The 27,931-nt window shown below is 35.5% G+C and overlaps 2 long non-coding RNA genes across 12 annotated transcripts in view; one reads left to right on the top strand and one right to left on the bottom strand.

Annotated features, from left to right (window-relative positions):
- The first annotated feature begins 3,448 nt into the window (after nucleotides 1-3,448).
- Nucleotides 3,449-8,920, top strand: LOC126829898 (uncharacterized). Its single transcript, XR_007683576.2, has 4 exons — nucleotides 3,449-3,592; nucleotides 5,633-5,904; nucleotides 6,852-6,977; nucleotides 7,827-8,920. It is a non-coding gene; the product is annotated as an uncharacterized LOC126829898 (long non-coding RNA).
- A 2,994-nt stretch (nucleotides 8,921-11,914) lies between these two features.
- The window catches only part of LOC126830917 (uncharacterized), a 29,997-nt gene continuing 13,980 nt past the window's right edge, over nucleotides 11,915-27,931 (bottom strand). For 3 of the 11 annotated variants that reach the window (XR_007684038.2, XR_007684037.2, XR_007684036.2), the window contains exons 2-4: nucleotides 14,665-14,827; nucleotides 13,860-13,919; nucleotides 11,915-12,940 (exon numbers count right to left, since the gene is read on the bottom strand). This is a non-coding gene — a long non-coding RNA (uncharacterized LOC126830917). The other 8 variants (XR_007684031.2, XR_008788952.1, XR_007684032.2 and 5 more) reach the window with 8 other exon arrangements.

Here is a 27,931-nt window from a genome sequence, read left to right as displayed (position 1 = left end):
TTTCAAGACACGCTGTCACACTTAATTGGTAGTTAGTACGCATTTAGGAAGTCCATTTACTACAATACATTGTTTGATCTAGGGTCGATTGTTCTTACACCACTAACAAGGGAAAACAACACCGGAAAATCCTGAGGAATTTGGTAGACTGGGGTACATGAACTGTTTCATTGCATATGAGAGAGAGAGAGAGAGAGACAGAGAGAGATACAGAGAGAGAGGGGGGGCTTAATGTCCACTCGACACAAACTAGGTCATTTCGGGACTAACATACGTTCAATTTTATTTCAACAATTCGCTTGTGCTTAGGGTTCTTTAACAGTGGGGGGACACCGCGGCTGGCCCGGAGAAACCCCACGAAGATGAACAGGCGACACTCCTTGCCTGCGGGCAAAATTTCTAGCTTACTTAGAAACACAATTCCGCTACAAGGTCCCCAAACCTAAAAACAACGCTACATTTTTGGAAAGCTTACAACAACAGGAACACAAATCCCGAGAGTTCCAAGAAAAATGTTTGCAATAACTCGATTAAGGGCCTGATGAAACACGTCACACGAGTAAATAGGCTACTATAGTAAAACTAATAATTCTGAGATGGTATAACATTAAATATTGGCGAAAACATCCAATGCCTTAATTCATCCTTGGCAAAGAATAGCGTATTGGTAAAATTGTAATTTAAACAAAGATACCCAAACATCAAAGCCGAGGCTGAACAAGGAATTTTGGAAATCTATTAACGGTAAAAAGAAGAGTTGTCTCCCTTTTTGTCAAATGTCCGCAATAAAATTGATAACAGTATTTCAGATGCATGGTGACAGATGATGCTCTATGACGCACAAGTCTATGTCTAGTGAGCCAGGTGGTATGTTTTACCAAAATGAGCCGGAATGCGCTAAGTCTAATAATGCGCTACAGACAAAACAAGGGAAAATATTGATTTTGATCGAAATTGAAAGCGATAAGAGGATACTTGTCGAAACGTCGTGCATTTAGAATAAAACCAACGATTGTTTCCCAATCGCTAAATGTCACTTAAAGATTATCGTATAATATAGATTGCCGTCGAATGTCAACCAAACCACGTGGCGCGGAATACTTGAAAATCCGGATCGTGTTATTGAGTAATAATTGCCATGGATTAATGATTAGTTGATTGATAATTGTCAATGATATATATATATATATATATATATATATATATATATATATATATATATATATAAAGCCTTCCCCTTGTCATTATTTACTCCGAATTATTAATCTAAGCGGTAATTATTTAATATTTCATTTCGTCTTAAAAAATTATATTTCGATATTTTGAGTAATAATTGCCTTGGATTAATGATTAGTTGATTGATAATTGTCAATGATATATATATATATATTATATATATATATATATATATATATATATATATATATATATATATATATATATATATATAAATCCTTCCCCTTGTCATTATTTACTCCGAATTATTAATCTAAGCGGTAATTATTTAATATTTCATTTCGTCTTAAAAAATTATATTTCGATAGTTGAATTCCGGTTGCTGTGGCTTCATTGGTTAGATCTATTTCATAGGCTCAACTTCAAGTTTGGTCAACGGTCCCGAGATGTAAACAGGGCTAGCACTGTGTCCAACCCTAACCCTGGACCTAGCTCTATCGCTTACCCTAACCTTAACCTACAATTTCGCCAACATTCACGAGCCCTAACCTTTTTTACATCTCAGCGACCATACGGCATGTATAATATACAAGCTCGCCTAATTGGAGATTATTGTTTCCATGGGTCGGAAACGTGAGGACAGCGAACGAGTCGAATAGCTACGAATCTAGAGTGAACGGTCCACAATTTGTTTGATTATACCGCCACCAAAATGCACTTAAGTGAACGTAAGCATCCTTTACTAGTCTTACAAATGAAATTAAAATTGCAATTTCAATTTCTATCATTCTATCAGGGGTTCAGATTCTGATACCATTACGGTGCCTGAAAATATCAGTAGACCTATTTTACACGTAAAACCTTATTTTAATTCAGTAGTGTGGCGAAACTAACAGAACTAAGTTTATGAATACACAATCAACATTCTTAAATCTCCTGGGCAATAACATAAAGGTGCTAATTAGTTGGTGAGATTATCAGAAGTTATTCCCATAAAAGTTATAATATAAAAAATCTAGATTACTAATGTATGGACAATTCTCTTTTGTTCTAAATTATAATACCAAGAGAAATATTAAACGAAAAAATAACAAATATATGGCGTGGTTGCTATGTGATTTTGTTTTAGAACATACCGACATCTTTAACTTACTTTTTCTCAAAAGAATATAGCTCAGTCAATTTTTGCTCGATTCATACCGACTATACATAATTTTTAAGGTACTGAGGTGGAGAATGTGAAAATAACAATAACTCACTGCAAATCAATTTGCCCTCACAGGTCACATTGGTTGGGCACTAGTGGTTATGAAGTAATGGAGACCAGAATCTGTCAGTGGTAAATCGCATTGAAACCAGGCGACCTTTTCCACTAAAATATAAACCCACAACCCATACCCTTTCAATTTGACCCTACAGTATTTTTACTGAATGTAGGACTTTCGGCCAGTGAGTGGACATTTCGGCCTAGGACATTTCAGACCAAGATATTTCGTCCTAGGATTTTTCGGCCACTTTTTTTTATGAAGAAAGAGGACGTTTCTGCCAATTCATTCTTTTATTTATTCAACAGATCTATTTGTTTTGATTTGTTTTGGTTTTCTCTTCAATAGATATATTTGTTCCAATTCGAACTGTCAAATGGTTCTTTTACGTTCACGCCAATGTGTACACGGGACCTCTGTTTAATATACTATCCGAATAACTAGACGCTGCCCATGACACACACCGCCAGACACACCCCACCCCTCTGCACCACTGACAAGGGGAAACAACGCTGGAAAATTTTGGGGAACTTTCTGGCCCAAAATGTATTCACAATTATTATTAAAATGTAACGACAGTAATAATTAAAATGTTTATCTTTTTCATTGCATAGTTTCTCCCAGTTATAAGGAGATATCATTTATTTATTTAAATAACTACACACACGTAGCTTGTTTCCGCTTAAATACTGATCAATTTTATTTTAGTTTAAAACGCGTTCTATAATTATTCAAACAAGCTCAAACTTTTATAATGTGTGAAAGACTCAGTATTCATGTTAAATTACCTATGTTCAAAATCACTTAACAGAAAGTTAATGACAACTATTACCATAACACATTGTCAAATAATGACCCATGTTGTCGATCGAGCTACCATTTTTTCGAAGAAAAACCAAACAATTATATCACATTATATTTATAGCATTACAAAAGGTGTCGTATAATATAGGGGTTAGATTATTTTGTCATTATCGTTCAATAAATTCAACATAGTATTATGTTCATTCAAGAAAAACACACGCATTCTTTAATATGGGAAAATATATTCGAATGATAAGTATAGTGTTCTACAGGAAAGACGTATATAGTCCCCGTTAAAGTTTATTATAGGTAATCTGTGATTCAGGTCTTCATCATGTCGTCTAAAGGTAAACTTGTATTTATTTATCTGGAAGGAGGGTGTGTGTGGGGGGGGGGGGTCAAACAGAATTCGTCAATTACAATCTGGGTTACTTTTTCGGAGATACAGGGACAGTTGAAAACAGCCCGTGGATATACTCTACGTATAATTGAAAACTATTAAGTTAATAGTTTTAGGGGTGCTAGTTTTCTTATCTCTCTTTTTTGAGGACAGGAGCGGGGTAACGACATTATGGATTACCAAGCGACAATATTATTGAGATGGATTACGAATAAGCGACGTTGATAGTGTTGTGAAATATAACTATGCGCACACGCAGCGCTCATTATTTTGAGTCACGTTTAATTAATGGTTTTCGTTCCACAAAAATAATGATAATATTTGGCTTGGCCTCCTTACAGTGATTCGGAAAAATATTATTTTTGTAGAACTGTAGGAATTGGGTTCAGTGCGCACGACTTCATTCGACGTTACACAGTCGTCGACATGTAATGACTCAAAAGCAGAGAAATTACATTGGTGTGGGACATCAATATCAGTGTATGGGGACGGTGGGGTGGGGTGGGGCAGTCAACGTCAACAAAATTTTCACAAATTTTACTAAGCTAATAAAAGTCTGTTGTAAAACACAGCTATCAAGATACAGTAGAATTTGACTAGAATTTGTACCAGAAATTTCACCAAATATATTAAAGATGGCTTTTTTATCTGGTGTTCCATCAATTCTAGCTCTCTATAAAGAAGTCCTTAGGTCATCAAGACGCTTTTGATAGTCAGAACGGGGCGTTTTGAATGGCTGAGAGTCAAAGATCCTATTATCAAGTTCGAGATAACGAAAATATCTTTTTGTGGGTGGTGCTGTGGTTAGTCACGAATATTGTTCCGTCACTTCTACAGAACCCTCTACACATTGGCGATCGAAGGAAATTGAAATAAATAGGCATGGAAATATGAGAAAGCAGAGCCGCGGGAATATTTATTGAATTTTGTAGGCAACTTCTAACGTACGTTAGGTAAGTTTAACAACAGCCCCACGTTAGTCGTCGAAGGGGTTTAGTGCCCTCAGAAAACTTTTAAATTATAAAGCCCTATTATATAGAAATCTTAAGGTGAATTCAGGACATATTTCGGCTTATCAAAGCTGGGAAATTAATCAAGTTAGGTTTCACCAACCGCCCCAGTCTAATATGCTCTTTTCTATAAATGAGACATGGCCGAATGGTAAGCACGTGCGCGCTGTATCTTAAGGCCTGTCATCGAGTCAACTGGTTTCGAATCCCCGGTTGTACGTGACAAGGAGTAGGGTCGCCTGTCCAACCTCGTGGGTTTTCTCCGGGTCCTCCGGTTCCCTCCCACTGCTAAAGACCCCTACGCGCAAGCGAATTATTGAAATAAAATTAAACCATATGTTAGTCCCGAAATGACCTAGTTTGTGTCGAGTGGACGTTAAACCCCCAAGCGTAAAACACACACCCTTTCTCAAATCGATTGCCACTATATACTTCCGCTTTCACCGTAGGTGATATCACAGACAAGATGACGAAAGTATCGACACATGGTATATATGCGCGGCTTTACCCCAATAAAGTATCTCCAATCCCACCCCCTTCACATGGTTATTCCCCAACATTATTATAGCATTATCTATAAACAGTAACTGGTCATGAAATCAATTGAACTGCATAATACACTGAGTCCTATTTTTATCGTCATGATCAGCGATATGAAGCGACAAAGAGATCGTGAATTCTATTAATATAATACAATACAGTATTAGTTTATTTATATAGCGCCTAAATATCTTTTGCTCGTCGGTTTAGAGTTGCCCTAGCGATTTCTTTTCAAAATTTCGAAGAGAGATGCGTTATAATTTGAGCTTTGAAGGCTACCACTTGTGATAAAATCAAAAGGTCATTTATGAAAAGAATACAGGGAGATTTGGGATTTATCTGTTGATACAAGCTTATTATTACATATCAAATATTCTCTAACTAGTTTCCAACAATATATTCCACTGTAAAGTCATATGTATTAATAACATTTTTAGGCATGGGTTATGAAGTGAGACGAGAGACATACGAAGTTCATGGAAGCCCTGTCTACACCACGTCTACTGCTGGTTATGGAAATCCGGCTTACACTCAAGAATACTTGACCACAAGTAACAGTCAGTCACGACGTGGGAGTAGTGGTCATGTAATTTATTCAGGAAGTCGTCATGGTAGTCTTGATAATTCCAAAGCTCACCACAAACAGTATACCGGTACTCAATCGGCCGGAGTTGGCTATTCTTCTTATAGTCCCGATGGCGTTGTTGTTGTAAGTGTTCACTGTCATACATTGTCATTTATGGCCAGCTCTGCAGTATCGTGAATGGTGGTGTTGACCATAAGGTTGGGTATAAATTTTCAGATATCAATGCAGTACAACATCAAACAAAAAAGAAAAATGTAATTGACATTTTTGATCCGTAATTTTTCCTCACTAAAAGGAACACGTAACCTACACCGGATGCAGACCGATTTATATTTTTACTGCTCTCTCCACACCAATAATTACAAATCGCAATATTTTCTTTATTCACCCAAATTTCTAATCATATTCAGTTCTTAAAATATAATATCCACGAAAAGTTTCCTCTTCTGATGTTAGAGATTATTTTAGTGCAGCAATTTATATTATGATTTTCTAAGAGTTAACTTTGCCGGATGTAAGGTGTAACAAATTCAAGTGTTGAATGACTAAAGGGGACAAGTGCCGATGTTTTTAAATAAGATTTGCTTTTTAGCAGATTTTCTTAAAAACTTGTTCATTTTTATCATTTTCTCATTTTTCTCACAGTATGTGTCAATTTTAGTGTTCTGGTCTAATAATATGCAGAAATACTATTTTTGGCAGATTTTGTGAAATGCACTTGCCCACCTTATTGCACTAGCATCCTTAATTGTAATCTGCTATGTCGTATTTGGTTAGTAGACAGTACAATATATTTCCCTGAATCTTACACCGGTTATCATTGATGATATTCTTGATCACCCTTCTCATACCACCATTACAAAGCAACACAGATTTAGAGAACAATTTCCACATTTTAATAAATACAGAAAATATATAAGAAAACAAAAAAGAAATTCTGTCTAGAAAAAAAAAATTGGACACCGGTTAATGAATTCCCGATAAGGGCATGGAACAAATCAAACACACAGAGAATCGTATTTTATTTTCAAATATTGTTTTCAAAACTATAAAAAGTTACTTTTTAACAGGTCAACCCACAAGGAAATCATATGATGGTAGCCAATAGACCTAATGATTATTTTGGTTTGGCCTTATTTTCCTGTTTATGCTGTTTCTGTCCCACGGGCTTAGCTGCTCTATATTACTCTATACAAGTAAGTATACGTTTCCTTTAGTTATGATTTATCGATAGAAACTGGCACGGTTACACATTTACTCCGTGTCAGAATGCAATTCTGGTTTCAATAATTTATAATGTGACGTATACAATTCTGGATTGTGACAGTTTGCTGAAAGAGATGATGATTTATTAGAACTTGTTGTAAGAATATGATGACAGTTTCAGTTTGATGTATAAATCTCCATTTGCAAGATAGTACTGTCTGCATTGATGATTTGTAAGATTTTACTGTATGAAATAGTGGTTTGTGAGAATCTTTGTATGAAATTGTGCTTCGTCACAATCTGTTGTATGAAATAGTGGTTTTAGAGAATTTGTTGTATGAAATGACAGTTTATAACAATTAAAACAAGTGATTGTAAAGATAGATTGAATAAAAATGATGTTGAACGGGTAGTGTTGTTTTTTGTTTTAATGAGGGTGGGGGGGGGTCCATAATTAAATGTTTGCCACAATTTGATGGGACGATGATCTACTATTATTTATACATTCAGTGACGTGTAGAGGTTTGATAATGCTCTGGGTTAACTCAAGTATAGAGCCCAATACTTAAATATATAAGAAAAGAAGACATTTTTAATATGCAAAAACCGATGAAATAAGTTTTTTTTATTAAAATTAAGCAGGACAGCTTGTAAAATTAATAGCTATAATTTAAATTTCTAAAAATTTAAATTCAATTATATTCTTTGATTCTATCCCCCTCCCCTACCCCTCTCTCTCAGAAATGGATGCTGACAGCCAATCTGCACACCCCACACCCATCTGTCTCTGTACTCCTCTTATGTCATGTTATATCTTTTGCTTTTCTTTATTTTTGAAGTCCCGAAAGGCCACAGACAGAATGGATTTTGGAAAAGGTCACAAGAAAGGAAAAACGGCGAAGATTTTATCAATGATTGGAATAGTAATAGGAATAATAATTGTGGTCATAATAATAATATTGGTGATTATAATGCTTGTTAGAGCAAGTAATGCTAATGTTGTTTTGCTTGGTTAATAACATAGTTTAATCCATAATAATAAACATTTCGTTATCAATAATATGACCTGTTTCATTATATAAAGTCATTTGCTTAGTTATTTCCAAGAAACATTAATATAGCTAAACAAGGTGCATGTCAGAAGTAAGCCATTTTATTCTTATAATATCCAAGATTGGTGTTAATTAAAGGAGGAGCCCCCTAGATTTTACAGGATACCCGATGAATGCGAGCCGTTCGGGAGACGGAAGTGGTGGATAGATTTGCTCAATGGATTTATGTAACACATTGTTGTATGAGCGGTGAGCTATTCACGACGATCAACTGCCAATATAAATCAAAAAAGTATGACTATTCTGGTACTTCGCGGTGGCGTGGAATTTGGCTATTTATCGCCATCTACATAGATACAGAAAGTTTATGTACTCCGGGGATTCATAATAAAGATCTCTGAGAGTCTAACAGTAACACACAGGATTAACCTGTTTGATCCAGTAAAATATATCCGGGACGCCTCCTCTAATCTATCTTCATCTATACATGTATGTACATAATATAGGTATTAAAAATAATAGTTCGCTGGTAAATAAGACAATAAACCATAACACATACTTATGGAAGAACAATTATTGATTTATTTAGGCGATGTTTCGAAGAGTATTCTCTCACCGTTATAACTTGCTTTAAAACGGTAAGACTATATCTTCGAAACGTCGCCTAAAGAAATCAGTAATTGTTCTACCATAAGTATATGATATAGTTTAATGCTCTATCCAGTAACTAAATGCCTTTAAAAGATCAGTAAATAAAACCTCATAATTTTCTATGTACCCAATATTTCTCATTTCTTTATTTGTTATAATGCGTATAAATTAAAAGATACGACTCACTTTAGTTGGTAGTTTAATTTAATAAAGAATTTTTGTACATTAAATTTATTTACTTCATTTCTTTAGGCCTATGGGGAATTGGAGCCCAAGTCTCTTAGCCAAACCCTCAACTCCCACTAAACTATGCAGAATTGAATACAAATTCATATACATTAATATTAATGATGTCGTAATCCCAACTGTTCATCAACTGTTTGCAACTCTCAATAATCGCAGCAAAAATAAAAACTTTTGTGCCTGGAAGGTAACGGTGTTCTCCACATCATCTGACGTCAGACTATTAATTCTCTTACCCCATTGCCTTCAATGGTAAAACCATGTCATTGCTTGAGCTGTAACATTCCCGAAGACGGTCTCAGATTAGTAATTATCTATCCATTGTCATCAATGTTAAATTTGTGACATTCAGATGTTCTTAAACTTTATAACCACAAAGAGAGCAACATGTCATAAACATATTGAAGAGGGAGGTGAATTTGACTTTTTGTTGGGTATGGTCAAAGGAATCTATAGACATTTAGTAGACGATTACCCTAATTCATGTCTGTTTTCTTCCGGACTCTTCCGACACAAACTCATGCATAATCAGCAACAAGTCAACAAAAATTGCCATGCAAAAGGGAGAGAAGGGAGAAGATAGAATTGTTCTAAAGGCACTAATGGGCAAGTAATTACTAGCCTTAGACCATCTTCGATTGGCCCTTGCAATGTTGTCTCCACCTTGTATGGCTTGACAGCCCCTATATGACTATCACGAGTCTTTATATGGATATGTGCCTATCCATAGTGTTTACACATATTATATAATATGTTTACATATCCAGACGACTCGAGCTACGATTGAAATTGTGGTTTTAATCGTGGAGTAATTGTGATCATTTTATCAGATCTAATCATATCTTGAGGTGAGCCGTAGCAATCGTGTTGGTCGTAGAAGGGTTTTGGACGGTTCAAAATTAATTATTGTCAATCGGATCATCGCCTTAGATCGTATTGGATCGTAACATAACGCATCTTATCGTGCTTTCAAAATTGTGATGATTGGGATCATCTGTTAAGATGCACTATGATCTCTGTAGAAGTATAGGAAATAATGGAGTCCACCAGTCGGGCTGTATATATATATCCGTCGGGATCCAATCGTAGCTCAAATCGTGATCACTCTCGATCCTGATCGCGAAAGACGTCGCTACCACAATCATATCTTAACGCAAAATAGCGCGTCGGTTCCTGATGATCGTATCGAAACGTGTCCGAACGTATGTGCACATACCAGAACTTGGACTTAATAGGAGCAATCCTATCGGAACGTATCTGATGGTATCTGAACGGGGACCAGATCATGACAGATTGTGTCACCTGAATGAAATTGACCAGTCGTGAGCATATCGCATCCAAACGCACCAAATTGCACCAAAACGCATCGACTCGAAGCACCTCGTATCCAAACGTGAAATTTCAGAGAAGTAAATAAAAATTCCACGATCAGCCAAGAATGGCCAATCGTCGCATTCGTTACGCACCACACGACATGGGGAACCTAGCATTAGGGAAATGAACGCATAACCAGAATGTTCCGGTTTCGATCAGAATTTTCCAGGTCCAGTTCTCATTATTTGAACCTAATCATGGCGCAAGACTACCTAAAACTGGAATTCGTATCCTCGATGTTCTTGGACCGGTTGTTCGACACGTTATTTTAACGATCTCTTAAACTCAAACAGGTCGTTATCTTGCTAACGTGTCGTTTGTTAACTGTCTGTTAAATTTCTGTTGCTGGAAGGTCAATTTCATTATCCGTTAGCTAACGGGCTGATTAAAGTTAATCCAAGAGAAGACAGTTTGGTTATTGGCTGAATTTTTAAATTCGATGTACATGTATAATAACTTCATAGAAGTTAGTATTAACAAGAAAATGGAGAAAATAGAACAGCTATGCAGTCTGCTCAAGAAATTTGATGAAAGACAAAAATATAACTGTAGAATTTTCCACAGAAAATACTATGACAAAATCTATAGAATACTATATTATTTACCCATAGAAATTTGACCATAAATCTGTTGGAAAAACTATAGGATTTGCAGGACAAAAACTGTACAATATTCGGGGCCGTTTTTTTCCTACAGACACCCAAATTCTTCCTATCCGATAGCGCCCCCCCCCCCACTCTCTAGAATGTTCTATAGAAAACTAACTGGTAATCTATAGGAATAAGGGTATACATGTACTTCGACTGACAGCCGACTAATGCTACCGGACAACGTAGCTCAAGCCCTTTGTAAAATATAACGGCAAGTTAACAACATGTTAAACATGCATTATGCAAGAGCAAAATCAGCTCATTACAAGTCTTTCTTTAGGCCTGAAATGTTATCTAAATTATCAATTAGACATTAATTAACTTATCCAGACCATAATAAGCTCTCGATGTCAAGGCTAGCCTTCGATGTTGGCTGGATTAGATTCTTATATGCCGCTAACGGCTATTGATAATTAAATCAATAAAAGTGGATAATCGAGACTATGCTGTTTATATTAATGATTTCAGTAATGAAGACCGAGACTATGCAAAAATTTCACCCGCTTCTTTCTCGGCTCATAGTGGATCAATTTGACTGAAATTTTCAGCAAATTACCTTTACACTATCTAGTTTTTAACTATTATAGCGAGAACTGCCATCTCTTTATCTTATCTCCCATAATGTATCTTTAAGTTAACGTAGACGTTCTCTACGTTAATAGATCATGTTAACGAGTCGTTATAAGTTAACGGAGGTTTGAACAACCGGTCCTGGTCTTTAGTCTCTATATGTATTAAGCGCATGCTTACCGAAGCTCACCCATTTCTGTACCAAAATACACAAATACACTCTAAAAAGATTACCAAATGTAAATGCAACCCGCCCCGGCTTGGAAAGCCATGCATTAGCCAAACGTCTTCAAATTTGAAGTGTTATCAGGTTTTTAGAAATCGTAAGAATACCCGTAAGATGCATCTCTGCCATGATTATATTTTTTATATATAAAATTAAATACATTTACGTTTATTAATAATATATATTAGACATTGATCGTACATAAAATATATATGTTTATGTACAACATTATCACAGTAATAACAATAATTCCCACATTTGACATTTAGCAATAGAAAAGAATCACAGAATATACAAACAGGATCCAGCCTTGTATTTAATAATTATAATGTTATTTATCATTGAACACCGACCACCAGCAACCAAAACAAGTAGATGTTAGTCTCAACACTTGATCCTTCAAAATTGCTGTTAACATTTAGAATTGTGATTTCTAGTTTCACATAAACTCATCGTGTACTTTGTGTAAATGTCATGGACTAGACACCTTTATCAAAAGAGGACCTATAAAGCGTAAATATTTTTGAGCCCATCATGCTGAAGGTTAAAAACACGTATAATACTAGCTGTTGGGCTGTAGCCCTGCGGCGTAGCTCAATGGAGCACCGCCACAAAGATTAGATTGATTTATCTAGGCTATATTTATGCCTGATCTGGTACGACACGGTGAAGTACAGAATAAACGTTTCACACACAAAACATGTACATGGAATTTTTTTTTCTGTCGCCATTGTAACCTTTACACAATCAACACCATTACCCTCGACATGAACGTATCACGTACATAAGACAAATCACTATAAAACATACTAAGAAAGCAATCATTAGACAATAACAGAACATTATCTGATAGAAAGCGAACATATAGATTGTTTCGTTGCACCAGTTTGTCGGGTCGTGGAGAGGTTGTTTAAAATTAGGCATCCAAATAGAGAAAAACCACAAATTTCCAATCACAAACCATGTGGAAAGACCGAAACTCATGACGTAACAGGTAAATCGCACACTGCGTGCCATAACGGCGTCATCAAAGTCGTCGTCGCCGTTCGCTTCCAAACCTTCTATCTCACGTGACTGCTTTTGTCGCCAAAGTAATATAAGAATCTGAAGAAAACCACACACGCCACCTATGAGCAGATATAAAGGCAATTTGGGTTCTTTTGGACATTCATCTCGGAACGAACTCCCTGTAAAAAAAGAATACAACAAATATAAAATGTAGTTTAACGTCCTAACGTTCTGCACCAACCATGATAATGAAGAAGGTGTATACACCAGGCAATGTGCTATGATGAAACTTATAGTCCAGATAGGCAATTGGGCCGATTTTTTGCCAATTGGACCGGGTTTTCGCTTTTGTCGGAAAAATGGGCCTATTTGCCGGAGTCTCTTACACATTAATCAAACCAAAATGAGACATAAAAATCAATATGGATCACGGTGGCTAAGTGGGTAAGACTCTGGCTCGCTAGCCTGGAGGTTGGGTGTTCGATCCCTGCAACATTGGCCGAGAAAAGTTCATCCAGATTTTCCGGCGTGGTTCCCCCTTGTCAGTGATGCAGGACGGAGGGTCTGACAAGGACAGCTGTCCCGTGTATACATTGGCGTGCACGCAAAAGATCCCTTGACAGTTGGAATTCGATATAAGAGTAGGCCGTAGTGCCGCTGTCCGGGCAAAATTTCCCTCATAGCACACTGTATGGCGTATGCCCGTCTTCATTAGCCAGTTCGGAGCAGAACAGCTGGGCATTAAACCCCATTTCATTTCAAAAATCAATATTCAACTGAGTCATTTAAACATTAAATAATACTAACTACTGTTCGACCTAACTGCGGGTAATAATGCTGAGTAGGCCGATTATTTGATGAAGCCCCACCCGTCTCGGAAAATATGTTTGTGCAAAGGTCAAATAAAGTGTATTGCAATCTAACGCAAATGATACCCTGTTAACTCAATCACTGATATTAAAGACGCAATAATAGATCTCAAATTTTAATTTAATTCCACATATTTCCAAAGTTTAAATGATATCATAAAAACATTATTAGTAAGACCAACAATAAATAAACCACGAAGAACATTTCTGCGGCATATAACAAACTTACCAACGGCAACCATTGATATTGGAAGACAGATTAGTATTAATAGAATACAAGTCATCCCCACTGAAAGAAAGACGAGTAGAAGATTTTATTTATCACCAACCACCCTTTCCGTCCCTTTTAACTGGCCAAACAAATTCATGTAAAGCGATTTAAACATGCCTCCTAGGAGATATCGCTCAGTAGAATACGAAAGTTATCACACAGGCGATATCTACTGTAGAATATGTTATTGGCTGATAAACATATACATATAAACATGAACATGTACATTTATTTCAAGTTTATTTCATCGGAACAATTAACAAAAACGAGTGATCTTTTTCAACGTCTTGTCTGCATGGTATTAGAGAGCTGACAAATCAAACATTCACACAAAATTTGAATGAATTAATGCATGAAATGGGCTACTTTTCTGTCATAGCAAGGCTAATAAAGATGGGTATACAACATGTGGTGGGCAAAGAGGTGAATTTTGCAATTGAATTCCAATTGTAAAGGGGTGTTTGACATACACGTCATGTGTACACCGTACCTCGAGTTTTGGTCCCATCGAAACGACAAGAAGCTGTTCCCTAAAAGGCCCTCCGTACTACACCACTGACACGTTAACAATTCTATCTAACACCTGGATCGAACCCCGAACCCCCTAGGTAATGTTCCAGTGCCGTACCCACTGAACAATATGGCACAGTCAAATTACCGCGAATAGAAAGGAAAACCATGCTTTACTAATCGACTGTATAAAGTTTTAATTATAGCATACTTTATCTCAAGTGAAGTATTCCGCAAAGTTAGCATAACTTACCAGAGCTCCATAAAACCGCCAAGGATCTGTCCAAAAATTCACAAATATCCTCCGACTCTTCATTCGCCTCTTGTAATTGAACAAATATGGAACCATAGTTATAGGTCTGGAAATTATCTTCAGAATATTCACTGTTACATACACTTTTTTCATCATCCAATGCCTGAAAAATATAACCAATCGACATAATCGCACCAAATCATTTACGTAATTCTTATTTCAATTTACCTCGTCCGACTCAGACAATCTATAAATATCCCGCTGATTAAATTTGAACTAAAAGTTATTTTAAGTGTACCACAGGGGCCTGTAACGATTGGTTACAGATATTTACATCCTCACTTTAAGTATATTACCGCAAGTATAAGGGAGTAAGCTGGAAAACATCAATATCAATATTCCTCGATAAAACATTTCTTTAGCCTGGTATACCGCTAACGATTTCCATCGTTTCGGTCCAGTGTTATTTTGTATTAATTGAGTCAATCAATCAATCAATCGTCCTCACTTTAAGTATATATCCACAAGTATAAGGGAGTAAGCTGGAAAACATCAATATCAATATTCCTCGATAAAACATTTCTTTAGCCTGGTATACCGCTAACGATTTCCATCGTTTCGGTCCAATGTTATTTTGTATTAATTGATTCAAGTAGAACGCGCCTTTTTGTACATTAATGAAGAGGTTATTGCTGTTGTCAACCTACATTGATTTCTTACATTTTATATAGTCATCTTGTTTTTATATGAATCGCCAAATGTCCTGATAAATCACAAAATGTTAAAAGTTGAATCCATTTATGTTCAAAAGTAGCGGCAGAACTGTTTCATTTTCGCCAATCACCCCTCCCGTGTATTTGAATTCCGACAGGCTTTCATTTGTAACGTCCCAACAAACCAAATTCATATTTTTTCAACTCACATGCCGAATGTGTGATGACTTTGCCATAGAAATTGAGGAAACACAACGTCCACGTTTTAAGCACAACCTAACATGATGTAGGCCACATATTTATATCTGCCGAAAGAATTCAATTTATAACAATATTTCAGTAATCCATATCGAACCTTTTTTTTGGCTCAAAATGAAAAACCTCACTGTACATACACAGAATAACAATGAGTCAACAACATACAGTACACAACACGCCTATACCAAACTGTATTATTTTATTATAGAATGTATGAATCAATTGGATTTGTGACAGATGTTTGATGAATTTGAACCACTTATCTCTTTGCTGTGATACATATATACGAGTATAAAATATACATATTTCGTAGGGATATTTATAATGAATTATGGCAAACCGGGTTTATTGATTATCAAAGACATAACATGCATAAAATACACGAATAAGGAAGAAATATATACAGTACGAAAAATCAATTGGAAATTTATATTTGAGAAGTGAAGTTTGAGACAATAACTTCAAACATAATTGCGCAGGTCAGCTAATAAAAATAATCAGTAAGTTTAGGTGTTCTACAAAAAGTACATGTACACTGTCTGGTATACGACATATTTCACTACTTATTGCACTAAGTAGGCTCATGGTCTGGACTACCTGGAACATGTGACATTTTGACAATGGCGTCATCGGTTGAATTCTTTAGCAATGTAAAATAAGCAAACAAGGTTAGGCCAGCAATCGTATTCCTTGTCTATGGAAGACCAAACAGTTTTCTTAATTCTTAGGACTTAATTCACAGTCCTTAATTTTTATTTCTTCATTTGCACACTAAAATAACCATTTGTATCTTACAATCAATATTTGTTTTACAATTCAGACATTTGTATTATCAGATTTGTAAATTGTATTTTTGTTTAATTTAATTGTATTTTAATATAAATTTAAAAATAATATTTTAGAAAATCAAAAAATTACATTTACATTTCACCAGAAATATACAACGAAAACAAATCTTGAACAACAAATTTCCAAATACAAATCTCCAAATACAAATCTTGCAAAACATTTGTCAAAAATACATTTTTCCAAATACTGCAACGCTAGTGGTACATCAAATGTTCGATTTACGAGTACTTTAAGATTAAATGTGCCGAGCCGTGTCTTGTAAAACGAGCGACAATTGTTCAATAGTAAGTGATATTGATATCTACTTTAGACCTATATTTAATAACAACTTTAGACATATTTAACAGAAAACCACACACGTTGATATAGTTATAATTTAAAATCGACCAAAAGTATAAATCTTATTTAATCATTGAGAAGTCTGGAGAGAGAGAGAGAGAGAGAGAGAGAGAGAGAGAGAGAGAGAAATGGGGTTTAACGTCCACTCGACACAAACTAGGTCATTTCGGGACTAACATATGGTTTGATTTTATTTACATAATTCGCTTGCGCGTAGGGGTCTTTAGCAGTGGGAGGAAACCGGAGGACCCGGAGAAAACCCACGAGGTTGGACAGGCGACCCTACTCCTTGCCACGTACAACCGGGGATTCGAAACCACGGAGAAGTCTGGAGACAAATACCAACATATATATGTATAAAACAATATGTATGTACATAAAAACTGCGATAGGTGTAAATAACTTCCAATAGTTATGTTAGCTTGTTTGGAGAGAGGGGGGGGGGACAAATACCAACATATGTATAACACAATATGTATGTACATAAAAACTGCGATAGGTGTAAATAACTTCCAATAGTTATGTTAGCTTGTTTGGAGAGGGGGGGGGCGAAAAGTGCACACTGAATTCCTTTTATTATTAACTATGTGAATGAATAAGGAGATTTAATTTTTGTAGTGAATGGACATGCCCATGTTTTTACGTTAACACTACATCCTGGTTTAAACAATATTTTATTTCGGGTACAACATGAGTATTTACAATACTGTTATAATGGATTTGAAAACAAGCCGAAGCTTATATAAATTCATCAGCGTCATCATCATCATCATCACTTTTTAACACTAATCACTGTCGTGTTTTGTGTGTTTGGATTTAAGTGGGAGGGTATTTAATGTTCTGATACGCTGAGTCGCATAATTTGGGCAGTGCAGAAAAAAATGATCGCTATCTTCTTGGATATGACCACATATGCATGTCGGATTATCAGAAATATGTATTAAAAATCTATGAAAATTTAGAATCTGGAAATGAAATGGGGTTTAACGTCCTACTGTTCTGCTCCTATACTGGGCTAATGAAGACGGGCATACGCCATACAGTGTGCTATGAGGGAAATTTTGCCCGGGCAGCGGCACTATCGCCTACTCTTATATCGAATTCCAACTGACAAGGGATCTTTTACGTGCATTCCAATGTATACACGGGACCTCGGTTTTTCGTCTCATCCGAAGGACTAGACAGCTGTCCTTGTCAGGCCCTCCGTCCTCACCACTGACAAGGGGAAACCACGTCGGATAGAATCTGGAATGAATAATCTGAAATTTATGTTCACCAAAGTAATATTTGTGTATTTCACGATCATTCACACTTATTTCAATTTTGAACTTTTGTATGGTGGAGGCGTTTTGAGTATCATTAGAAAGACTGTTTCAAAGGTCAACTGTTGAAGGTAAAAAGGTTTTTTTTATAATAATTGGTATTAGCAACGATATGTTTCAATGTATTATTATTGCGTACAGGGTAAGGATTTACTTCGGAAATCTTATTGAACATTAGATACAAACATCTATCGTCTGCAAATAAACGTATATTAGAATTTATATTTTCAGTAATATCATTGATATAAATAAGGAAAAGAAGTGGACCTAATACTGATCCTTGGGGAACACCTGCGGTTATATTATTCAAATTAGAGCCTTCGCCTTTAATAACTACTGATTGTTTTCTATTCGGCAAGTAATCTAATATAAGAGTTTCCACGTGTCCGGAAATACAGATATATTATGTAAGAAATGGAGCAAATTGGAGAGGGGTTGGCTTAATGACGTAGCACATTGTTTCAAAATAATGTTGTTAACTTTGTCAGGTCCACCGGCTTTATTTTTCGAAAGTGAGATCAACTGTTCAATTTCAATCGGATTAACATAAAGTTCCAGTGGCTTATCGTTAGCATTCTCAAAATGAGACTGACTGGAAAAATAATCGTTTAAATTATTAGCTGTTTCACAATCGCCATAAAACAGTATATCATTAACTTTCAGGGTAGGACTTTCGTGGGGGACTTGCCGGTAATGAAAAGCATGACTTTTAACAAGTGTCCATCAAGCCCTTTTATTTAATTATAGTACTCTTATTTACATTTTCTTACTTCAGATATAACAAAATTTCTGTATTCACGAAATAATTTCCATGTATCAGGACGATTCTGGGTTTTGGCTCTTTTATGGATTCTATTACGTTTGCGTATTATACATCTCAGGAAACCGATCATCCATGGGACGTCACGTGGTCTTGAAACAACATCTTTATGTGGCACAACTTTATAAACCCCTTCAATAATTTATTTGAAAAGCAATCTTCTTCTAAATTTGGAGAATTGACATTAGTAAATAATCCAATCAGTTTCAAGATAGAATTTGTCATAATTCCAAATAGTACGCTTAAATCTTTTACCTGGTTGTGTGTTAAAAGCTAAATCTAGTTTTACTGGACAGTGGTCACTAACGTATGTTGCATTCAAGAACTTCGGTTTGTTTTATAATGGCAGCTTTTATGAGTGTTGCTGAATTAGGAGTAATACGTGTAACATTCTTTAAAGTTTGAAAAGATTGAACCGGTTTACGATATCATGGATTTTATTGGGATTATTGTTTAAAAATATCAAAGTTAAAATCACTAAGGATAATACTTTATTTGAGTCATTAGCTAAAACGAAACTTTCTTCTTATAATTTCCAACAGCCAAGACTTCTATGTCTTTACGATGTTTAAATAAATGGATTCTTTAACTACATCGCCAATACCTATGTTACAATTGTATAAGACAGGTGGGTGGTAACCTTTTACTTTTTACAAATCGATATCATATGAATAGGAATCAAAATTCACGAAAAAGTTAAAATATCTATTCCTGAAAATTCAGGTAGGATAAATTCTAGTTTAGTTGAGAGACTTCGAACATTAAGATGGATGACAGAGAATAGCAGGGCAGGGTTGCTTTCCACATCACAATACCTTGGGATAAGTGAGCGCATTTTTGATATCTTGTAATGTAATGACGTATAATAAAATTGGGTTTTCAAATAGAAAAAAATGAATCTTGCGGTTTCGAAAGTAACTGATAAATACTTAGGTAAAAAGTAGGCGAAGACTATATAAGTAAATATATATGACATACAACTAGTAATCGGTAAAATATATGAGTTATTGCATGATAAATAAAACTCACTGGGGCGTCGCTGATAAATAGTTATTCAATAATGATAATAATGACGATGATGATAATACTAATAAAATGACAACAATGCTGAAAATAATAATAATAGAGATAGCATTAAGAGAAATAAGCCTATATACATAATAATATAATAATATGACGTATATATAGATTTTATATAACAAGGGAAATACTGATCACCTGCAGGTTATCCAGGAGCTAAGTGAGAGAGACGCAATGACGAGCTTTGCATCATGGTTATGAGTTTTAGCGCTCCCTTGAATTTTTGCGCCCCTCGCAAATGGCAAAAAAAAAATCACGAGGTTTCAATGCGGTTTTCAACATTATAATCATAATCATAATGCCCAACCAGTGTCAAACATACACCGTGGGTCAGATAATATGCTACAGATCGACTCTAGCATGTTTCACACAGCCCAATATTACCCGGTGGCACTGGGAGGGACAGCCACCCCACCTCTCCCCCGCACACACAAATAAATATTGGGGGGGGGGGGGCAGACGGAATCTTGTTCATTATGCAAAATCATAGGTCACCACGCCCCTGAGATTATTCGAAACTCTGGTCGACTCTGTAGGATGTCCCACATTCAGTTTCACTAAATACACAAAAACATCGATGATCTTATAAATTCTACGTGTAATTAGGATTTTCAATTCATTTGCTATTATTGAAGCCGCAAGAATTCACGACCCCCCCCCCCCCCTACAGCTTTTGTATTTTTATAGCATCCGAATATGTAATATTCTTATATAGTACATTTTTTCGGGTGTATAATAAAATAATTTGTTGATGGTTCACATTCTACTGCATAATGTTCAATGGCCAAATGAATTGAGACACTAAAAAGTAGGTGATCGATGTTCTATCCGGTTCCAACGTCTTATGTATTCCAAATAATGACCAGATATGACATGTTTAATCATCAGTTATAATCTGAAATTGTATTCCTGACGCTATACCTCCATACGTATTGTGGCTACTGGTTATGCACAAAACAGTGTCTCTAAGGTTTTGCCAAAATCATGATTAAAACATTTTAAGATTTTTAATTTTCTTTTTCCAAACCACATTCATTTTCGCGTAGTGATTTTTATCAGAGTTTCAATGCTAACGCTCACAGAACAAACGGTTGTCAAATATATATCTGTTTCATTGTGTATTTAATTATATATTATATAAAACGTTTAACATAATCAAAAAATCACATAATACATGTATTTAATAAGGAAAGAATATATATCAACGATACACAGAAATAGTAATTTAACATGTTTGATAAACGAAAACATATCTGTATAAATTATAATCTTAATAGCAAATTTGTAGGATTTTTTTTTCAAGTATTTGCACAATGAATGATATTCGAAACTGGGTCATTGCCTACTAAAGAATATATTGCAATATTATGTAGACGTTATTCTACAGGGTTATATTCTAGCAATTCCCTTGATGTTAGAAGTAAAGAGGAAAATAATCAATTACCTTTTTCTTTGCCATTTTAAAGTTATGATGATAACGTGTATACAGTCCCAACTGGCTGCGTTTTATTCGTATTTAGCATAAAAGCATATTATGTCTCTTAAAAAGATGTTAAATGTGAAACGCGCTGTTTATTTTACATAAATAAACATATTCAAGGGTAACAGTTTGATTTGTCATACACATTAATTTTTCTCGTTACAGAAATTTTCAGTCGATATATAGATATTGTGTACACATATAAAATATTGCATTATAATGTAATACACTATAGTCTATGTCGTTTATCATGAATTATGGCGTCTTACCAGGCTGTAAAACGTCGAATATTACGATATAATGATGTTATTTCTCCACTTGCGACTTTTCGGTTTTCATTGATTATTGAAATAAAATACACAGGTCCGTGATGTAATGATCAATGGTTTAATAATAATCAACAAATAAATCAAATGCTTTATACCAATATTAGAGATGACATTAAGCAGGATAGGTAGAGTTGTCTATTTAAAGTCACAAAATGCCAGTTCGCTTACATAATGTCTTCAATGTGTACTATGGAAAGACAGGCCAATCCGAGCAAGATAAAGCATGAATAATGGTTTGGTATGCACGCGAAGAACAAAAGAATATTTACTAACATTTATCTAAGACACACAAAGATGGCGGTATATAATCAATGGAAACTAAAATGATCATGACTTAAAATAGAATTGCATGGTTTGAATAATTATTGATCCCAAATGTTTTATATGGTCAGTCAGAAGTGTTACAGTGCATGGTATATAAAAGTGAGTTTAAGTATTAAATCTGCCGGCAAATTGTAACAATACAGTCTATTTTGACAATTTCAAATCAAAACATTGAGGTATTCCGATTCAAAAATATTCGCTAGAGTTGCTTTTAGCCTAGTTAAAAGTGGAAAACGTAACTCATTATGGAATTTCGTTCTGTAATTATAAGTGACTAGAAAAGCATGACGACCGGCTAGACATGGCTATCCAGACACATACACATCACTGAATGGAAACTCAGAATTTGCATTTCTTCAACAAGTATTATATAAGCCTACAGATTGTTTGACGGAATTAGAATAAAGGTTTACAAGAGTCTACCATCTCCACTCAAACAGTTTTATTGAACAATATATATTATATCTGGGAGTGTTCCTTTAATATAAGTATTTTTTATTGACAGAGTTCGTAAGCTGTGCAAATTAAATAACGTGGAGATGAAGATTTTGTTTACGGTGTTATGGTTAAAATGAAGAATTTGATGGGGAATATGTTGAGGGGCCCTGATCGACCAGAGGTCCCAGGTTAATCCGGTTCTGTGGAAACGGGCTTCAGTTACCCCGAAAACATATATTTTGATAGAAAACTCTATCATATAATTGTAAATGAGTGAATTTCATCGTAGTAGTGGTAGGACTAACTAGGAAAATCCCCAACGCCCTAACTGGATTATCCCCTATCGTGACTCGGGGAGGGGGGGGGGGAATTTTATCACCAACATGACATAATGGGCACGAAAATAGATTGAGCTATCTTGATAACGTACATTTTGATAATTTAGTAAAATTCAGATTTTCCAGACAAAATTGGCAGTCGTCATGAATATTCCCCAAATACTTTTCCATTTATGGGTTTTCGCGGCGTTTCCGTCGTGTTTTCGCCGGTTACATAGAAACGGTCCCATTACATTTGCATTAGACCGACTTTTTCGCCGGCGAAAACGTCGCAAAAACGTACACATGGAAAACGGGTCTCACTATGTGGTATCGTTAATCGTCACAATTTGTTTGGAAATGGGTTCGGCTACCTTGAAAACATATATTTTGATACCAAACTTGATCATATTATGCAAATCGGAGAAAATTGAAATTGTCGAGTCAATACCGATGACCATTTTGGATTTTGGCCTATTTGACCCAATTAAACCATTTAGACATGGATTTCGGACTGGGACTTGTTTTTTAGTCATAAATATCTAGCTCGACCATAAACCGTGGTCGGCATTTCTATTGCAGCATCTTCCAGGGATGATGCGGGATTGGTCGACGATTGTGACGAAAAATGTCTTTCCAAAGGAAAACTTTAACACCAACCTTGAGTAATATGTAACGTCTAAGCAACGTATTTTTTTACATGATCAAATTCAGTGAAACATATTGTAATTTGAGATACACGTGATAATTGTACTGTAAAATCGATATGGTAACTACACCTATGAAGGGAGGTAATCCATGCCATTTATTGGCTTAATTATAACATTCCGGTGATCTTAACCTCTATAATCACAAAGAGCCTAACACGTCGCGCTCATCTGATAAAAGTATAGACGGGGGTTAACCATTTCGATTTTTTGCTAGGTCTGGTCAAAGGAATACATATGGTAGTGGCGTCGTTTTAGTAGGCGATCATTCGATTTCATATATGTTTAATTCGGCACCAAATTCTTGAATATTCACCAACGTCTGGCAAAGAATGAAAATTCAAACACTCTTCTTCAATTCTAGACCAAAAAGTCAACAGAAGTGTCACGCAAAAGCGGGGAGTGGGGGGTGCTATATAAAGACGTACCGAGATAAGGAAATTAATTACTAGCCCATTTTTAATTTTTACGAGTATTGGATTGCCTTATTAGCTGACTGTATTCATAGATCACCGAATGACAAGGATAATGACCCATCGATAAATTTCAACATCTGAAGTCCATGATGTTTCTACAGCAGGAACAACAACGTTATGGTGTTGTTGTCATGACAATCAGTTTTGAGAGGTTTTTGTGAACATTGAAAACATACATAATATGTTTCGGGTATTAATCCTGGCGCGAGTGGATGGGAACTGTCGGGGTTTTAGAAGTCCATTTCACACTTTTGCATGGTAACTCCTCTGGGACAATAAACTATAAAACATACATAAATGCCTCCCAAAGATTATCCTATGGGGCGTTGTTGTTCTTGGTGTTTAACGTCCGCTTCCACCGAGGCTGATATTGCAGTCAATTCCTATTTTTATTATCTAAGCGCACGAACAGGGGTCTTTTCTTTCGGGTGGTAGGAAACCGGAGTAAACCTACGAGGTTGAGAAGGCCCACCTATTTCCAAGCCAAATACGCTCACACCAGGCATTGAAACCAAGCCAGAGGTGACCGGCTAGTATTAAATAATCCAAATTGTTATCTTCTATCAAATAAAATAATGATTATTAACTTACTTTCAGTTGTACGTGTTTCCAAATTTAACATGGGATGATTTGACAATGAATAATTTAATCCCATAAGCACAGCATATTTTAGCTTTTGGGGTTGTTTTTTTAAATAGCCAATAGCCGGTGTCTATTCCATCTAAGCGACAAGAAAGTACAGGACTGATGAGCCCAGTAATGGTATCAGCCGTTCCAATAAATTTAGCAAAGCCTGTCTCGTACGTTGTCAGACGAGAGTAATACCAATGCACGAAGACAGTGTAAAATGATATCATATTAAATTATCAGCAGTGTTTTATGTCATCAATGTCTATTCACACAGTTATTTGAATTTAGACCTACGGAAGAACTTTGCAACCCAACTGACGTTTGCCGACATCAAATTTCACTACTTGTTTTTACATAAAATCTTTTAATATCGAGAAATGCTTATCGCCCTTAATATTTTCCCCTAAGAAATGTAGATGATTTAATCACTAACCTTGCGTTGAACATGTATAGAAGATGATGAACTGGGGCGTCTGTCAGCCAGCGAGTAGGGTAAAATACCATCTCTCGGTCGTAGAAAGGATGTCCGGGTTCCAATTGCACTGAACATAGTGATGCTGTGTGATGATCGAGTCTGTGTCTAGTTGTGCATAAAATGTTTCTTGATCTCAAAAACACACATTTACACCCATTTTAACAATGCTAATTCACAAACCCCATAAAATTCTTAGAATAAACTATAACGTCAATCTTCTTCCAGTAATGAGTTCAGTCTTTTCGTTTATTTCATGATATATGGATGAGAAAATAAGAAATCATTCTGTAATCCCTTTAGTATGAAAATACAAATGATTTTTGTTTAAGTAATTTATAATGTTGCAATGTCAGACCAATAATGACAAATCGACGATTACGACTCAACAAAAAAAACCACACACACTGCTCAACTGAACTTGAATTCCCAAGGCTTCTATGGTTCTCAAATGCTGAGATATTTGCTCCATGTTACCTTTAGATCTTGATGTGAATGATATTTCAGACAAACTGGTTATTACCCTTGATAATTGCTGTGACGATTTATATAACATTAACCACTAAATGTCGCAATCGGGGGCGGATTTAAGAAAAGAGTGGGATGCTATGCAACACCAAGATATACTCCATAAGCAGTAGTTTTCGTCTTCGAAGGGTTCTTGTGTTTGGTCATTTTATAAGAAATAGCACAAGCACAGTATAGGAAGGAAGTCTGATAATAAAAAATGGTGGTATTTTAAACAGAGGTGGGCCCCAACGTTTCAGAGTTATACCAATGTTTTTTTTAAATAAGTCAATCATAGACTAGACTAGCCCTGGAGTTTTAAGATCAAGACAGTTTCTTGCGCTTGATTATGTTCCTATTTCCCAAGTGTCCCACCCACTCTCTACTCTACTTCATAACCTACAACTGAATCATAATTTATATCCAAAACATAATCTTTCACTGAATAGCTTAAGTGTTGCCCTGTGATGGAATAAGGGGTGATTTATTGACAAAATTCACAAGAAACATAAGTCGAGTCAGAAATTGTTTGGCAACTAAAAATGCAGGTCCTATTTTTGGAGCGGAGCCCTATGGTAAGGTCCATTTCCTTACAAAGTAATCCGCCCCTGATTGCAGTAAATAAGAAAACCAGACGAACTAGCATTAATCATGTATTACAATCTGAATATTACTGTTGTAATCTAGCAGGTAATTTAGATACGTTTACACATTCAATCTAACACCCAAGCAGACAGCCTAAATGAACCCAACACAAGAAATTTTGGATTTTACTTTAAAGTAGCTAAGTCTCTAACTCAATATCAGTCAAAGTCTTCGACATTGAAAACACGAATTATTTGTCAATTTAAATGAACAGTGATGTTGTAAGCTTACCGGGAAAAGATGGGCTTCTGACAAAAAAACATTTACCATTGGTAAACGAATCGTGTACCATAATGCGTTTCAGCGCTATTTGTAACAAGGGACTCGAAGAACGAGGTTAGACATATTACACACGTCATGTCAAACGTTGACGCCATATTCTTATCTGACGAGCATGCGAAATAAATACTATCAGTGTAGAGTGCAGACTGGAATAACCAAACGCTAGGGATTGTTATTCAATTGAGACTTCTGGCGTATTTCGCCGAACATAACGGATTTTAAATTAGAGTAAGTATGGAAACGATTGAATGTAAATCAGTTTATATACATGTACATTCACATTACATTAGTATATGCGATACGACCCATTTGTGTCAATTTCTAGGTCCCATCGACATTCTCCAAACTAGATGACGGACATCGCACATGATACATACATACATGAGATTAAAACATTACCGGGTTTATTTGATGAACAGTAATATATTAATTTGGGGCCTGATACATAAAACCTAATTTATACGACATATAAAAATAGTTCAATCCAGCTTATACATCAATTCAGAGGTTGACAACAGCAATAAACCAAATCAGAGGACGATATCAATAATATAACAAGGCAAGCAATGAAACCATTAGTACATCAGTTCAGAGGATGGCATTAACAATAAACTAATCCAGGGGATGACATTAGTGATACACTAATCTATGGGGATGTTTGCAATAATTCAGTGAATGATATCGTTAATTCACCAATCCAGAGGATGACATTAGTCATACACTAATTCAGGGGGATGACATTAGTGATACACATATTCAGAGGATTTTAACAATAATACCCCAATTCAGACGTGATATCGCTAATACTCCAATCCTGGGATACATTAGTGATACACCAATAGTGAGTGATACCATTAATACCCAAATTCAGAGGATGAGGTAAGCGATATACCTCTCGTGAAGCCGCTATATATGCCAATCATGTCATAGCATATACAAAGTTTTATCTTATCCACTTTTATAGATGAAACAAATGATATAAACTCTTTTAAAGATTTTATCAATGACTTACTGGTTTGATAAATGTGTTTTCCTAAAAACAAAAGAAGAAATTACTTAATTAAATTTAGTTTGTTCATTTATCTTGTCAAAAGGAAACTCTGAATTAACACGTTACCAGATCAATGTTCAGATAGTACAGACAAAACCCAAATAAAATATAGTAAACAAAATAACATATTAGGTAAAGAGCAATCAATTCAATACCCGAATGAAAACTGTACTTCTCCTTGAAACCAAATCATTAGGACGACAAATCCTACAAATATTATCCTCGTTG

Source organism: Patella vulgata, chromosome 8, assembly GCF_932274485.2.
Source record: "Patella vulgata chromosome 8, xgPatVulg1.2, whole genome shotgun sequence".
NCBI lineage: Eukaryota > Metazoa > Mollusca > Gastropoda > Patellidae > Patella > Patella vulgata.
Note: the sequence above shows the minus strand (reverse complement) of the source record. Positions and strands in the feature narration are given on the sequence as shown.